General features: G+C 42.7%; 1 protein-coding gene across 5 annotated transcripts in view; it reads left to right on the plus strand.

The window, feature by feature from the left end:
• Nucleotides 1–18231, plus strand: part of PKNOX2 (PBX/knotted 1 homeobox 2) — an 87892-nt gene that overhangs the window by 23710 nt on the left and 45951 nt on the right. For 3 of the 5 annotated variants that reach the window (XM_030023041.1, XM_030023039.2, XM_041125466.1), the window contains one exon: nt 16057–16182. The exons of the other annotated variants lie outside the window; for them this stretch is intronic. The gene's annotated coding sequence lies outside the window, so the exon portion shown is untranslated. Of the gene's footprint in view, nt 1–16056; nt 16183–18231 lie in introns of those variants that run through there. 5 annotated transcript variants of the gene reach the window in all.

Here is an 18231-nt window from a genome sequence, read left to right on the forward strand (position 1 = left end):
TGATATAAGCAATATATTGAAATGTAGTGCTTGATATATAGTGATATATTGCTAAGCATGATTACATTGCTATATATTATATAGCACAGATTATTTATAATAGCAATGATCATATTGCTATATATATGTAGCTATACATATTGCTACATATATATATAGCAATATAATCTATTTATTGCTAAAAAATACCCATTTCTGCTGCCAAACATATTGGCCTAGCAGCCAGGGGTAGAGGCAAAGCTTTTTGGATTTTGGTTGAAATTTGAAGGCTCGCTGGGTATTATTTTTGCTCCTCAAGCAGATATTATTTCAGTGTTATTTTTATTTATAAAAACCTTTGATTTTTGAAATTTCTCCCATTTTCCCCATCCTTCCTCTGCGTTTTCCCTTCTTTCGCTGGATGCAGATGTGGTCCAGGTGCTGGGATGGAGCTGGGATCCATCCTGGTACCACCTGGAGTCAGGCACCACGGCTCAGGGATATTTTTCTGGCAAAAAAATGAATCAGTTCCCCACCAGGACTTTATGGGGTTTTTTTCCAAAAAAATGCAAAATCCAACCCTTGGCCGTAGTGTGATGCTTGGGGCCGAAGTGCCCCGACATGGACATCGTCAGCACAGGAATGGGTCTTCACAGCAAACTAAAATTCAGCTGGAAACTCATGGAAAACCCTTCAAAAAAGCAAAATTCCCAGTTAGGTGAAATACTCAGAGCCAGACCCACCACCAGAATTATCAGGTATTTGGGTGGACGTCTAAAAATGGGTAAAACCCAGCTTGAAATGGCCATATCACTTTTGTGAGCATCCTACCTGCTAAATCTGCAAAAAATAGCTATTTCTGCCTGCAAAGGGCACCCCAAAATGAAGGAGAAAATGCTTGAATCATAGCGATTGTAAAAAAATCTGAATTATCACCATCACGGTGAGGGGAAAAAGCCAAAAACTTGAGAAGAGGGGTTTTTTTTTGAGAAAAGTATGAAGTTTGATAAAGGAGATGAAAAATGGCCATGGAAAGGGTTACTGCTTAGAGAAGGTGGCATATATATATTGGATATATCACATTATATCCATCCATTGGTTCTATTATATTGGACGGATATAGTGATTATAATATATATATATATGTATAGGCTATACATTGGATATATTACATTATAACCATCCATTGGACCTGTTATATTGGATGTGTTTATTGGATATAATATATATATAGGATATATATTGGATATATTTGATATATAACATCATATGCATCCATCGGATATATTATATGTATCCATTGGATATATTATATCCATACTATTATATCCATATAATATATCCATTGGATATATATTGGATTATACAGTATAACATATCCAATATATATTATTCATATATTTTTTATATATATCCTCTCCTCCCCCCAATATATCCTTTCTCTTTCTCTCTCTTGGATGGATATATAGAGAGACATTATATATGTCTTCATCCACATTCTCCAATTATGTCCACGTAATATGTGTTATAATCCAAGAATATATATCTTAGATGGATTTAACTGGAAAATGTGGATGAAGACATATACACACACATGTCTATATGCATAATAATCATATATATATATTGGATGTATATAATTGGATAATGTGGATGAAGACACACACATATATATTATATATATTATATATAATACTCCAGTAATATATATATGGGATGGATATAATTGGATAATGCGGATGAAGGTGTATGTGTATTTTATATGCAGAAAAAGTGGAAAGGCGGCTCTGGCTGTTGTGGGGGGTGGCCGATTTATTGGGGGTCAGTGCCTGGGTGGGAAGGGCATCGCGGATGCTCCTACCGGTCCATCCGGCGCCAGGATGGTGCCGTTCTCATATTCATCGCGCCAGAGAGCTTCAACTCTTCTGGGTGTTAAACTGCTGGAATATGGATTTACCCACCAAACTGGGGGAGCGAATCTTACAATGTCTCAGGAAAATCCCTTTTTTTTAATTTAAAATGCCTCTGAACACCGCTTGGCTGGCACCACATCCTTCGCTGATCATCGCATCCCGTGTCCCGTGGTTTCTTTTAGCTCTGTCTTGCGCACACCAAGTGTCTCCCCAAAACACGTCCTATGCCCCATTAAAAAAAAAGTCAAAATAAGAATTTTTGCCATAGGAACAAGGGTTCTTGTAAATATATTTATCTTTCCACATAACAATGGAAATATTGAACCGTGCATCCTTCAGGGAGCCATGAGAAATTCCCACGTGCTATCCCCAGCCCGGGGCTGCTCACCCTTATTCCCTCTTAAGAGATAAAAGGAGATAAAATGCATTAAGAAACACCCTGCAAAATTTATCTTTTCAAGAAACTAACTGACCTTCAAGCCTTACCTTCCAGCAAGGTGTGCGCAGTGGGATTTTTCCTAGAAAAATGGCATTGTTTAGGCACTCAACCTTTAGAAAACATGCAAAACTGGGGTGACTCACGATGCGGGGGGACCTTAGATTTGCTTTAACCAGACGGAGCTGCAATTTTAGGTTTAGAAAGCAGAAAAACCTCTAAAATTGGGATGGCAATATTTCAGGCAATGGCCGTGGTGGCAGTTTGCACCGGACGATGCTGAAGCATCCGAGATGTGGTGCAAATTCAGCTGCTCGGCTGCAAAATGTCATCCCTTAAACAGATTTTGCAGGAGTTTGTGCACCCAGGAGGGGGAAAAGCAACAACCAGCAACTGGCCACCATGATGTGCAACTGTTTGCATCCTCGCCTTGCGCCAAAAGTGTGTTTTAGCTTCTGATTTGGGGCAAAATCCAGCATTTTTTGTGAAGGTGGCTACCAGCTGCTGCTGCAGAGCTCCATTAACCCAGCGCTGGGACACCACCGGACCTCCATTTCGTTAAGTTGATGGCTCTTGCTAATTTTTGCCCTGTCCTTTTGGGGCTCCTCGCCATCCGGCGACCGGCCGGGATGGATGCACGCCGTTGCCTTCATCCTTAGTTTGCAAGCATCCTCATCTTCATCCTATTTAGCATCCGGGCTCGGGGGTTGTGTCCCTCCAAGCTTTCAGCCCTCCTTATTTCCAAGGAATTTAAGAGCATCCGTCTTTTTCCTGTTCTTTTCCTTCCCTGGCAACGCGAACACCAGCTCAATAGGCAGAATAATTCGGGCTATTATTTGGGATTATTTCGGCACAGAGCAAAACGCAGCCCTGATGGTGCAAGGGTGGTGCAACCCGATGGGCCGAAATACTTAATTATTGCAGACGTGACCTTGCTGGGCTGAGCGACCAGACGGCCAGGGATGCTCGCCTCCAAAAAAAACCCAGGGCAGACTTGACGCAGGGTCTCCTGATGAAGCCAGCGCTTCCCGACCTTAATTAGGCACCCGTCATTAAGCACAGAGCTCGTCTAACCACGTGTCCAAACCTCCCCGGCTCCGGATCACGACGTTACAGCACTCAAATGCGTGGAAAAAAAAGCCCGGTGTGGTTGCAGAGCATCACATCTCACTGTACTGGAGCCACATCCTTATTAAAATAATTATAAAACCATTTTGCAATTAATATGTTTTTAGGATGCAACGTTGAATGGGGCTTTAGCGACACCCGGGGCTTAATTTTTCTTCATCCTGGGGCACAAAAGTGTTGTAAAGCAGCTTCGTTGTCTTCAAAGCTCAGCAGAGGAATTATATTCTGTCCCGTTGGGAAACTGGGTGTAATTTGGGTGTGTGGTCAGGGTCCCTTTTTCTTCCTCCAGCTGTTGTATCACTATTAGATTTGCAGGGAAAAATCAGGTTTTTTGCAGCTTTCTCTGTCCTGGAGTTACTTCTGGTGGTTAAATCTAGCTCAGGTGTGCTGAGAGAGTGATAAGAAATCAGATGTTTCTGGGGAAAATCACCTTTTTAAAAAAAATATAGAAGGAAAAAAAGCAGTTAGTTGAATTTCAAAGCATGAGGATTAATTTTTTGGGGGGGTGGGTAAAGGACATGGCTGGACTGAATTACTCTGCACTGGCAACAGCTGATTTATCAGTGCAAACAGGTGGCAAAAAAACCCCCAGCCCCCCAAAAACCCAAATCTCAAGGTTTTCTTAAGAGCTCGGGAACTAAATACATCTTTTGGGGGAATTTGGTTGATTTGGGGTTGCTGAAAGCCTTTGATAAAAGCTGAATATCCCTCAGAAAGGAGCATCACTGTTCAACAGCCAAGCCCTGTGCTTGGTGCAGAAATTATTAGCATGTATTTTGCAAGAAATTTGGGATAAAACCCACCTTTTGACCGAAATACCACTGAATTTGCGTGCCGGGGCTATGCAATGAGTTAAAATGATTTTTTGCAGAAAAACCACACCACAGTAAGGAATAGCCCGTGGGGTTTTGGGGAGTTGAACTGACTTACAGGCATGCCTGTACCACACAGGCAGTGGGATGCTGACAGCCAGAGGCTGCCCTTAGCTCCGGAGCCAGGAACGGGCCGGACCTTTTGGGATCCCAACTGTGCCAGAAAGCATCTCTGTTTTTCCCAGCTAGTTCAGTCAGGTTAATAAAAAAAACCATCGCCGCCTCGCTGGAGGGGCTGCGGAGCAGCACTGAGCCTCGCTGGGCTGCTGGCAGCCTGGGTAGGTGTAAATACCAGCATTTTTTTAAAATGTTGGATCAAAATGGAGAATCACTGAGCTTTGCTTTTAGCCAGTGTCTTTGCTTTGGTCCTAGCCAACATTTTCAGTTTGCTTTTAGCTAGTGGCCTTGGTTCAGTCCCAGCCAGCATCCTTGGTTTGATTTCAGCCAGCATCCTTAGTTGAATCCTAGCTATCATCATTGGTTTGATTCTAGCTTACATCAGTCCTAGCCATCATTTTCAGTTTGCTTCTAGGTAGTGTCCTCTGTGCGATCTTAGCCAGCATCTGTGCTTTGACCCTCAAAAGCATCCTCGGTTTGTATGTAGCTAGCAGCCTTGGTTTGATAAGAGCCAGCGCCCATGGCTGGATTCTAGTGTCCTTGAGTTAATCTTACCCAGCATCCTTGCTTTGGTCCTCGGCAGCATCCCGGGTTTGATTTTAGCCAGTGTCCTTGGTTCAGTTCTACAGAGCATCTTTTCTTTGGCCCTAACCAGCATCTTCAGTTTATCTACCATCCTTGGTTCAGTCCTCGGCAGCATCCCTGGCTTGATCCTCGGCAGCATCCCTGGCTTGATCCTAGCCACCATCCCTGGCTTGATCCTTGGCAGCATCCCTGGCTTGATCCTAGGCAGCATCCCTGGTCTGATCCTCAGCACCGTCCCTGGCTTAATCCTAGCCAGCATCCGTGGTTTGACTTTAGCCAGTGTCCCTGGTTTAATCCTTGGCAGCGTCCCTGGTTTGATCCTTGGCAGCATCCCTGGCTTGATCCTAGCTAGCATCCCTGGTTTGACTTTAGCTAGTGTCCCTGGTTTAATCCTAATCATGCCCATGCTTTGATTTTAAACCTTTCTTTGCTCCTAGCCAGCATCCCTGCCAGCATCCTCGGTTTAAATTAACACAATTTCCAGCTTATATATGTAAATATATAAATATATATATATAAATACGTTTCCGACTGCTGCAACGGAGCCGGGGTGGCTCGTTGCTCCCCACATCCTTTGAGCAGCTCTTGCACAAACCAAGTGCTCCTTCCCAAATCTGCCGCGGCGTGGCATCTTCCTGCTTTTGATCTAGTTTTGGCTGGATATTTTAGCTTTAGCTGATGCACAAATGAAGTGAAGGGGCTTGTGCTTCCTAAGAAACTCAGTCTGTATCTGGAGTTTCTGGAGCATCTGGTAAAGAGCTGAATTTAGGCATTTTTATTGCCCATTCCCTTTTTTTTCACCAATTTTTCATGGTAGATTGTCCCGGCAATTGATGGGTGGCAAATGCCCACCGGGTGTTAATGCAGGGGGGGACAGCGGTCATGTGTGTGGTGAAGAGCTGTCCAAGTTTAAGCCAAGCATTTGTTTTTATTGCCCTAAAGAGATTAAAAAACTGAGCAAAAAATGACCGATGAGCTGCATTTTGCCCAGGTAAGTAAGAAATTGGGATGAGCGTCCCCAATGCCCCACGACAGAGCTGCCACGCTTCAGCACTGAACTTAAAATTCAAGCAAAACTATACAAAAAAAGTCTTTTTCTTGCTGTTTGGGGGATGCTCAGGCTTCAGTACGGCGATGCACGCACCTCACTGCTCCCGCGTCCCTCGAAAGCTGCAGCAGCCGGTTGCGGACTCCGGTTGTAAAGATAATTAAGTTGCATTTCTGCACGTTGTTTACCGTTCCTCTGAACCAACAGTTCCCCAGAGACTTCAGCTCAGGGTTGGTTTTTCTTTTTGCAAACCTCCTTGCAAGCGCATTCTTCATTATGCTTCAGTAACAATTTTAATTTTACTATTATTAAACCATCCCAGACGCTGCCTTATTATGTGCCTCGGAGCTGAAATTCCTGAATTGGGGGGGGGGGGGTGGAGAACGGCTCACATCTGGGCTTGTTCTGCAGATGTTTGCTCCGGTTTATAAAGGAGCAGACATTAAAGCCCCGACATTGAAATGATTTTGCCCCGGGATGGGTTTGCACAGGTCGGCGCGGGATGGGAATGGCCTTGGCACAGAGAGGAACCCCAAAACTTATTTCATCCTATGCAGTAGCCGGTTGCGCAAAGACCTCGTCTCGGCTTGGCTTTTTTGGAAAAAAAAAAATTAATTTTCACCCCAGAAAAAAAGAATAATTAAAACCAAAGTGAATAGGAAGAATCAGCACCAGTAACCTGGCGAGCCAAAAACCTGAATTCCGGCACAGCTCCGCAATCAAACCCTATTTTGCACTTTTTTTCTCACAATGCGGGAGCAAAAAAAATCACCCCAGACATCTGGGAGTATCACTCGTGGGACCTGGCGAGTTTAGTATGCAAAATAGGTATACATTTTGCTATGAGGACTCTTGTGCATATGCATACATTTGCATGTTTGCATGTGCACTAGCATGTTTGCGTGTGCATGTTGGCACATGCAGGTTCATGTTTGCATGTGCATTTGCCTGTTTGCATGTGTGTTTGCCTGTGCATTTGCATGTTTGCATGTGCATGTTTGCATGTGTGTTTGCATTTGTGTGTGCATGTTTGCATGTGTGTTTGCATTTGCGTGTGCATGTTTGCATGTGCACATACATTTGCAAGTTTGCATGGGCATTTGCATGTGCATACACATACATATTCGCATGCATGCAAATGCATATGTATGCACAAAAGTCCTCGTAGCAATATATATATGTTTTTTGCATGCCAAGACCCTTGCATGAGCCTGGCGAGGCAGGGATGTGTGCTCCTAGTGAGCAGCACGTGTGGATATAGCCCCCCATATGCAGCTCTCCTGATTTACACACCGTCAATAACTTTCTTTCTTCCCATTATCTCTAACCCATATACTCCAGGAAGTTTAATTTCTTCTCGCTAGTAATCACCATTAAATAGAAATTGTCTTTTTCTGTGTAAACACGTCATTAGTGAAGCTGGTTTCTGCAGGGTCCAGATTTCATTTTTATTAAAATGAAACATTTTTCGGCTCCTTACTGTGTCCGGAGATGAAGAGGATAATTTTAACCCGTTGGGTTGGCCACAGATAATTGCGCCGGCGTTTGATTGGGGCGATTAGGGAAATCTCCTCTTTTCATGCAGCAGAATTTGCATTTTTCCCCTTACTTCTCTGAAGCGGAGTCATGCTTTCCTACACAGCCAGTTTTAATGAGCGTTATCAATCCTAATGAATATATTTTCATCTTCACTTTATTGGCTTGTTTTTTCTTAGGGAAGGGCTGAAAAACAAGTCCAGGTTAAAACTCGGGGTGGGAAAAGGCACCGAATTTCAGCTCCTTTTCGCGAGGGTGGTGCTCAATAAGGGAAATCTCCTTTTTTTTTTTTTTGCCATCAGGAGCATCTGAATTATTTCAGAGTGCCGAAAGCATCCCTGGAATGATGCAGCAGGGTTTTTTGGGGGAAAAAGAGGTGATTTTGGTGTCAGAGGTTGAAAACCGCCGTTGGCATCGTCCTTCACCTGTCGTGCAAGGGCCGTATTTCCCCGCCGATCTGCTTGCTGCAGATCTTGGCCCCCATCCTGTAGGGAACTTACGGGGCCTGGTGTGCTGCTTCCATCTCTCACCAGGTACTGCTCTCAAAAGACCTCTTTCCCCCCCAAATACTCAAGAAAAATAATGAAGCTTACATATTTATATAAATACATATGTTTGATATAGAAAAATATATATTAAAATATATAATATATTCTGTATTATTCCCGTTATAGTATAGATATTCCCAAATATTGGAATAATACATATTATTTATTGCTCCCATATATATTGTATCATATCGTTTCATGTCATGTCATGTCATATATCATATCAATCCTATCCTATCCTATCCTACCGTGCCATACTGTACCGTACCATACCATACCATATATATCATATAATGTAATATAAGGGAATAATAGATAATATATATTGGAATAATACATAATATATAATATATTATTCCCATCATATCATATATATCCATATATGGGAATAATAGAGAATAAATTATTTCTTGTTCCCATATATATTATATCAATAATATATGAGAATAATATATTACTGGAATAATACATAATATATTATTCCCATATATATCATAATACATAATGTATAACATATATGGGAATTAGGTGACCTTGTGGCCTCTCTGCTCTCTCCCTACCATACCCAGACCTTGAATTTTCTGGCCGCATGACTAAAAAGGCAAATTAATTCTGAATATACCATGTACTATATACAATCCATTCGCAACGCTCACTTTGGCTTCGAAAACAGAGTTTCCTCTTCCCCGTGCTACCCGGAAAATCATATTTGCAGACGCGAGGGAGCAACAGATCCCCCCAAATCCGCCTCTCGGCATTCCCAAAATGCAGTTTCCCTGCCGGTACGGGGACCCCGGGTGCAACGTCTCTCCCTGCCCCTCACCCGCAGCAGATTGAACGGATTTATTTAAAATCCCAGCTCGGAGGAGCGTGGCCAGAGCCCGGCCGCTCGCCGGTCGGATGCTGTTTGCACAAGCCCACTGGGGGACAGCGAGGGATTATGGGGCGACGGGAAAGCGGCTCGGCGAAGCTGATTTCAACCTTTTTTTCCCCAAAGTGCTCCGATGAGCTTGCTTTTTCTGTGTTTCTTTTTCCCCCCCTTTTGCTTGCTTTTTTTGCTTTCCTTGCCTTTTTTTTTTGCTTTTCCTTGCTTTTTTGCTTGCTTTTCTTTTGCCTTTCCTTGCTTTTTCTTTTTGCAGAGGCATGCAAGTGGCCAGGCCTCTTTTCCCAGCTAGGAATATGGGGTGAGAAACGCCCTTTTTGGGCACAGAGTCTCGTTTCTTCCCCAAATCCTGTTTTTTGGGGGGGATATTGCTGCAAAAGGAAAGCATCGCCCGGGTAAGTAAATTCCTGCGGTTGCTTCTGCGCCCGGTGGAGCGTCCCACTAACATCCACAAATGCCCCAAACCAGAGCTTTTGCCCCTCAAAATGCAGCAGGATCGTGGCGTGGTTACTCTAGAGAAATTAAATTACACAGAACCCCCCAATTTTGGGCAAAAAGAGAGCGGAAAGAGCAATTTGTGGAAACAACAGGGTGCCGCGTTGTCTCTGTCACCTGGAGTTTTGCAGCTGGGATCAGGGGTGGTTTCAAAAGCATCGGCCTAAATTTTGCAGGAAACTTAACCCATGTTACGGAGACGGTTGAACTGATTCAGCGCTTCCAGCCCAAGTGTCTGGAGCTATGCAAAGTTGCAAAGGTCCAGGCAAAGTTGCAAAAAAAAGGCAAACAGGCATTGCGTTGCAAAGTTGCAAAAAAAAAAAAAGCAAACGGGCATTGCATTGCAAAGTTGCAAAAAAATGCAAATACACGTTGCACTGGAAAGTTGCAAACGTGCATTGCAATCGAAACACCGCAAACACATTGCATTGCATAGCATCACAAGATTGCATTGCAAAACCTGCAAACAGATTGAACTGCAAAAACTGCAAACACTTTGCATTGCAGTGCAAAAACTGGAAACACATTGCACTGCATTGCATTGCATTGCAAAACCTACAAACACATCGGATTGCATTGCACTGCGTTGCAAAAACTTCAAACACATTGCATTGCAAAGCCTGCAAACGCATTGCATTGCATCGCAAAACCTTTAAACTTGCAAAGTTCCTCAGGTGCCAGTGTAAAGTCAATTTATTGCCGTCGCCAGCAAATTAGTTCCAGTAACTCCGTGTTTTTCTGACGCGAGGAATGAATTCCCTCTTCTGTTTTGCCCTTGGAAACTCAAGTTTAATGATGGGAATCTTTCTTTGCACAGAGGATTACCCATGCCCCCTTTTAATTCATAATCCTTTTATTACCGTTTAGCTTTTCTTATGTGACCTGCTGACAATCCCTTTGCTTGCGAACCCGAATTTGTTGCTTATTATGAACTAAAAAATGATTTATTATCCTTTGAGCAGGGTTTTTCCCTGCTCAGGCTGAGAAGTTTTGCAGATACCAACTCCAAAAGTTGCTTTAAGCCTGTTGGAAGCTATTGATGCCACTGGAAAAGGGGATGCTCTGGCCGAGCATCGTTAGCACTGGGGCCTTATAATTGTAATTTAATATTTGTTAAGTGATTGCGGTGTACTTCAAGCAAATAAAATTAAGCCTCGTGAGCGCTTTTTCCGGATGATACGGAAAAATTTGTATTATATCTATTAGTCCTGGATGCTCAGCTCCTCGCCTCGGCGCTGGGGTGCATCCATGGGGCTGATGCCGAGTGATGGCTCTGAGGCCAGATGGTGGGAAGCAATTCCACAATTTAGGATTAATCCTTATTTTTAATATTAAAAAATTATTTAAAAATTTATTCCTGGTTTCAGGATGCATCCAGCTGTGGGAAAATATCTGTAAGCATCTTAAACCCTGGTTGGGTTGCTTGAAATTCAGCGGATGCAAAAACGGGGGTTTAAGGACCGAAATTAGTGCAAGGTTTAATTCTGGTATTTTCAAACTCTGGAGTTTATGTTCCCATGGCAACCAGTATTTTTATCCTCTTGGTTCGGTGCCTTGTGAGACGGAGCCGTCGGGAAATATCTTCCCTCCCGAGACCCGCAAAGGTGTTGGGGTCGGGTCAGAAGAAAAATAAAAATACATCCCTGCCCGCCAGTAAAAAACCATAAAATGCAGGAATTTGGATGATGTCCCTCTTACAACGAGCAAAAAAAAGGCAATTTTGGGGATGCTGCAACCCAACAGGCCACGGGTCCTTGTGCCACTCTCTAAAACACACCAAAAAACCCAAGAAACAAATGAGAACAGATAATTTGTGCTGGAAAAAATCTCATTTCCCCTCTGTATCATTTTTAAACGCTCCGGTTTGGGATGCGGTTTTATGGGCTGAGTTGGAACTCAAGGAACTCAAGAAAGTGAGGAAAAATATCCCAAATTTTCAATGGAATAAAGTTATCCAGACCCAAACCAGCCTTCATCTGCGGAAAATTATTTATATTGAGCTGCTTTTGCTCCACCCAATCTCATCACTACCTTATTACCTGGGGTTACTTACTGGCATGATACATACTGGTTTTTTTAACAATTTCTCCCAATTTTTTAGAGTTCAGGTCTGCTATTTATTGTAATTTTATTTTTTTCCATTGGACACAAGCGCCTTGCTGGAATTCCCTAAAAATCAGTGAAAATGGAAAAAATTGGAGATTTTCAGAATTTTACATATTTGGACTTTTCAGTAGGAACCAATGCCCATGGGTTGCAGTTGCAGGATGAGATGGGGCAGGAGATAGAAATGCAGATTTTAAGGTGAAAAGGACCTTGAAACTGTAGGATATTGCTCCTAAACCCCAAAACGAGGGGAATTTCACCCAAAAACAATGCCGGGAATTTAGGCAAAATCTAAATTGGGTCAAGGTTACAACGTTCTCCCTCTAATATTCAAATCCTATGAATATAAATTAATTTTTAATATTAATGTTTTTCCCCGTGATGTTTCTAGCATCAACCGGCTCCTGGCCAGTGGTAAAAACACTGAATTAAGCAAAAATTAAAGATTATTGTGCCGTATTTTTTCTCTCGCCCGACTCAAACAATGCTGTTGGCATAGAAACAGCCTTCTGTGGAAAGGTCACCTGCAAGGAGGGTGGTTTAGGTGTAATTCAAGGAGATTACAGGGGATTAGGGTGCGCTTATATATATTTTTTTTATACAGAGATCGTGCGTGGGTATCCTAGTGTACATATATATATTCATATATACTCATGTGCACGTGCATGCTCATATATATATATATTTATATATATATTTTTAAAGGAAGTATGATACAGGAGCAATATCCAGGAAGGTTTGCTAAATTAAAAAGTCTACAATAAAGGTTTTATTTTTTTCCTTTTTTTTTTCATTCTATTTTTTTCCCTCCTCCCCGCCGCATGTGGTGGGGCGATATCGGAACTGAGTGCTTCTCCTCTGTGTTTTTCGCTTGGCTTTAATTAAACCTCAGGCAGGGCTGGAAAAATGTGGCGAGACGAGATAATTGCGCTTATTCCCTGCGCAGGGCTGTAGCCTGGGCTCAGGAAAAAAAAAGAGAAAAAAAGAAATTTGGGGGACATGCAAAGGTGATGGAGGGCAGCTGAGCCGCTCCGTTGAGGATGGTGGAGGTGCGAGCTTTGGGATGAAAAATTTGCTTTACAGCCCAGCAATGGCTCCAAAACCGCCAGTTTTCATCCCATTTTGCAACGCTGCATTTTTACACCCTGGTCCTGGAACCAGAAAAATCAGTAAATCGCCTTTTTTTTTTTTTTTTTTTTTTTTTACTGCAACTGGCCTGGATTGCTTTTCTTTTCTTTACTTTTTTTTTTCTTTTTTTTTTTTTAATTTTTTTTTGGCAATGCATGGCCAAGGCAGGAATTTAAAAGGTGAGATCACTGGAAAAATTACATTTATATTGGATTAAAAAACCACCCCCCATGCATGTGCTCCCTGCTGCCGGCGTGAGCGCGGGAAAAAACTCCCAGTGCTGTTTCCCCTCCCCAAATCCCACAAACTGATGGGGGTGAGGAGGTGTCGTTAATGCAAAATACAGTGAATCCCCCCCAAATCCAATGTTGCCTGTTCTAGAGGAGAAAACCCCATCTTTTTTCCAGGCTTTTTCCCCACTATTAAGGAAAATCAGTGCGTTGGAAATGGTTCTGGATGGTGGAAAGGGCTTCCTGCACCCTGATTTTTATCCTGTTGGGATATAATAAGAGAGAAAAGCTGTGGAAATATGGAATTAACTGGCAAAAAAAGGGTTCAGAGAGCCTACAATAACAAAAATCCCTGTTTCTCTTCTCTTCCTGTGTAGCTATAACAGACCGTGGTAGCAAACATTTGGTTCGGATTACTTTTGGTGATTACAGCTTGTCAGAAAATATTGTTTGCATGCTGGAGGAAATATTATATTTTAACTTTGTTTTCATTCCAAGAAGTCAAAATATTGATTTTTTTTTTTATATATATATTTAATTTTTTTTTTCACAGTAAAATTCCAAAAGCATTTTCTGTTTGGACACATGGAAGCAAAAAACTATTGGCTCCGTCTGCAGACGTGAAATGTTTTGACATTTTAAAATGTTAGTTTCCAATTGACATTTCAACATAAAATAGCATTAAAATGGCACCGAGTGAAGCTGTTGATTCAAACCAAAAATTAAATTTCATTGAGGCATTTCAAAACGTAATGTTTTTCTCCGTTCTGAACTAGCACTTTGGAAAAAGGAGCATTTATTGCTGAAGAAATCAATTATTTCCCCCCAGTTTTGGTATTAAATAGTCCTGACCCACTTTACTGTCGGACGGTGGTCACCATGCTGGACCCTGTTTGGCTGCCCATTTCAGTGGGGATGAGACGGCAAAGAAGGGGTTTTTTTTCATCTAATTGCAATATTGGACAAATCACCACGTATTCCTCCCCCCAAAAACATAAAAATCCCCAAATAAGTCACATCAACTGAAAAAAAACCCAAAACTTGCATTTATTCCCATGTTGGTTGATGGCCAATGGCTTTGGAGGTGGGATGGGCCTATTCAGCAGGGAGCAGCTGTGTAGAAGATCAGCCAATAATATCTCAATGGAGAGCTGAAAAGCTACAGCAACCCTCAAAATCGCTTTCACTCTTGTTTATCCCAGTCCTCGTAGCTCCCACTTCACAGTAAATAAAATGGGGGCCAACATCGAGCACCAATAAACCAGCCATGTCCAGCACAGGCGGCCATATGGCAAGTTGATTGTGTGGCGTGTTGACTTGCATTGGTTCCTAATTAATTGACTGACTCAGCGTGTCATGTGATTTTAGTTATTTTTTTCATACGTCATGATTTTGAGGAGGTTTTGGGCATCTTGGAGGTTCCTTGGGGGAAAGCAGCCATCTGGACGGGGAAAGGCAGGAAGGGATTTGCAAGTCGTGGTGATTTGGAAGTTTTCTCCGGTGCTGATGGAAGGGTTGAGGCAAACCGTTCCCTTTTCACTCATCACGATTGGAAGCAGTGGGGAAGGGTCTTATAGTGGGTTGATGTGGTTTTGGTTGGAGAAATGGTGTTTCCGAGTGCCCAAAAGGTGATGAGCACCTGCAGCTGGAGAAGTTGGAAGAAGGTTTACTTCTTCTCATGGTTCTTCTTCCATCACCCCAACAAAGACAGACAGAAAACTCCTTTTTTAGGGTTTGGTTTTGGGTCCTCCAGTAGTGCCAGTCAGCATCTCTTGAGTGGAAATCCTCACTTTTTCCCCTGAGAAAGGCTTGTTTCTACCCTCTGACTTCTTCTCATAGACGGCTTCTCTTGGAATAGACCTCGCAGCCTCTCTCCACAAGTTAGAACTAAGAAATATTTCATAAAGAGGTGATTTAAGCTTGGGGAAAATTTCCATATGAAAAATTGCCATTTCCACTGGGTCACTCAATGGCTCTTTAGAAAGATCTTCTTGCGTTTGACCAGAATTGATGGCCAAGGCTACAACTGCAGAGTGCTCTTTTCGGCCCAAATTGCCAAACGAGGTTATAAATAGTCTCTTTCTGGGATTTCTTGCAATTTCTGAAGTCACTTTATAGCAGCATTTGATTTTTATGGCAGTCTTTGGGCAGTTGGCTTGAGTCCTGCTTCTACATAGTGTAGTCATCAACGCAGGGTTGGCTCTTCTCTGAAGGGTCAACGCGTTACTTGTTGCCGTTGTTTAATAACTGCTCAGATAAATTCATGTCAGTAAATGTTTCATAAGTATGGATTGTTGGAGAAGCAGAACATCTATTTTCAAGATCTTTCCAGAATTTGCCGCCTTCTTGCTTGGAATTTGACTAAAGATAGAGAAATTCTCAACTTCCATGGAAATCAAAATACCAAAAGACAATGATCTGGGAACATCCTAATGTTGAGTTTCTGGATGTGAACTTTATGGCTTCCATTCATTTTCTTTGAATATTAACCACCATGAATAACAGGTCAATGGTGTGGGTTAACACCACGCCCGACACTCTACGGGGTAAATGCAACATCCAAGCTTACTGTCAAATTGCCAGATTTCATTTTGATGGAAAAAATCCTGAAAATACGCATCTTTCCATGAGAAACGTTGGATTTGCTGGAACTGCATTTTTCATGGAAGACCTCTGTGATTTTTTTTGATGCACACTGAGTGCAGATATCGGTAATAACACCTTGTACCGAGGCGTGCCGATCACATGCAGCTTAAATCTATCACAGCCTTACTGCAGGCTATTAATAGTTTATTAACTCCATTTAAACTCTGCCTAAATGCTCCCGGTGTGCCAAGTGTCTCTGCATAGAAATTATTAAGAAAAGAGGTTTTTAATCGAATTACGGAGTGGTGCCAAGGCACGTTTGCAACCCGCGCCATGCCCTGCATAGCCACATTCTGCAAATATTCATGTGCATATTCACTTACAATGTAATATTGGCGAATTTTAGGGGATGTGCTCCCTCTTTCCATAAGGATTGAAGCATTGCTGGAAAAAAATTGCTTTTCAGGAGCTTGTTTCAAGCAGCATTTCTTGCTGAGCCAACTCAAAGCCTGAGGTTTTGCATGAGCAACCGAAAGTGGACTGAAGTTTGCAGGGATGAATATTTGAAGCCGATCATCTCGGAGCAACTCAGGTAAGGGGAAAGCCCCAAATTTTAGAAATCTATTCCCATAACAAGAAGAGTTTTTCCAGCCTGCTCATACCTATGGGGAAACTCAAAGTTTGGGGAAGGGCTTAACGGATGGTGAAAAATTTTCAGGTGCTGGAAGATTTTGTGCCCCAGAGATGGGAACTTACAATTTATATTTGCTTTTATTGCTGATACTCGCCAAAGGGGGATCCCATCATTTGATCTCAAGCACTCACTTCCTGCCAAACAGAAAAATACTTTTAAAATTCATTTTCTGCCCCTCTTTTCACTTTGCTGTGATGTTTCTTTGTCTCTTGTTGGTCCCTGGGTATCGAGAGTCAAGCCGGGACATTAATATTGATGCGGACCTCAGTTATTAGGAGCTGCATTTCCGAGTGTGCCAGCAGCATATAAATACTATTGCTGGGTAATTAGTGAGCATCAAGCTGAGTTTGGATTGAGCAGGACTTGGTGTCCTACTTTTGGGGTTGGTTTTTTTTTTTTGATTTTGCACTGGGTTGTTGGGGTTTTGCCCTGAGTAGAAGCCAGAGAAATGGAAATCCCAGCTCAGGAGTACCTGGAAGGTCAATGAAACAGAAAGAAGCAAAACAAAGAGGAAAAACTGGAAGAAAAAAGATCTTCCAGGGTTTTTCTTTTTTGAAAACCTCCTGTATTTGAAATGCAAAGTCACTTCTCAGTTTCTTATTCATTTGTCACCTTTTTTTTTCGGTTGCTTCTATCCCTTCTTGCCAGGGTGGGGTTTCCTGGTTTGTGATTTCTCTTCCTGTGCCCCACTTTAATTTTTCTCCACCAGCCTTGTAAAAGTTTTGAAAAGCTTCAGTGTTGCCAAAAGGCAAACGCAACTGGGTTGCTCTGGTTGGATGCACCTGAAAAACGGGTGCTCCTTGCATTTCCTCGCTCTCCAGCCCTTTTCTGGATGGAGGAAACCCTTTTATTTTATCGTCTCCCCCATTCCTTTCTCCCCAGTAATTACAAGAAGGGTTTTTCCATCCAAGCAGGGATGAGGAGACATCCCAGGCTTGGGGCTCTCTCACTAGATCCTTCCCTTTATCCCATAGCAGGGCTTCAATTGAAATGCTGTGTGAATAATTTAGGGGCATTTTGCATCTTTTATACCTCTGAACTTCCACTAAAAGGGGTTCTGAGATGATGCTGCCTGCAAAATAGCATCTAAAGGTGAAAAACCCCTCAATTTTACATGAGCTAAAAGGGACGTGGATGGGGAGCAGGTCTTTGCCAGGGAAGCCTCCAAACACGAGGAGGTTTAACACATTAATTTCACATGTTAACATCAGAGAAAGGGTGTCTGCAGTGAGTGCAGTTTGGGCCCGGTGTTTGCCTGCCTGGAAGCATTAGGAAAGTGGGGAGGTTTGGGATTTGTCATCCTTTGTGGGGAGCCATTAGGTAAATCACTGCCATGTGCTGCACCTGGGGGAAAACCATTGCATCTTACTACACCTGGGGGTAAATCACTGTGCCTCACTGCATCTGGGGGGTAAGTCATTGCATCTCACTGCTTCTGGTCATAAATCACAGCGGCTCACTGCTTTTGGGGGTAAATCACTGCAGTTCACTGCTTTTGGGGCTAAATGACTGTGGCTCATTGCGCCTGGGGTAAATCATTGTGATTTACAGCATCTGAGGGGGAATCATTGCATCTCATTGCATCTGGTGTAAATCACTGCGTCTCACTGGACTTAGGGTTGAATCACTGCGCTTCACTGCTTTTGGGGCTAAATCATTGCATCTCATTGCATCTGGGGGTAGATCACTGCGTCTCACTGCACCTGGGGGTAAATCATTGCATCAGTGCCATTTACTGCACATGGGGGTAAATCACCGTCTCACTGCACCTGGGGGTAAATCACTGCATCTCACTGCTTTTGGGGGTAAATCATGGCAGCTCAGTGCACCTGGGGTTAAATCACTGCTGTTCACTGCCTTTCAGGGTAAGTCACTGCAGCTCACCACTTCTGGGGTTAAATCATCGCAATTCCCTGCATCTAGGGTAAATTGCTGCAGCTCATTGTA

Source organism: Aquila chrysaetos, chromosome 8 (assembly GCF_900496995.4).
Source record: "Aquila chrysaetos chrysaetos chromosome 8, bAquChr1.4, whole genome shotgun sequence".
NCBI lineage: Eukaryota > Metazoa > Chordata > Aves > Accipitriformes > Accipitridae > Aquila > Aquila chrysaetos.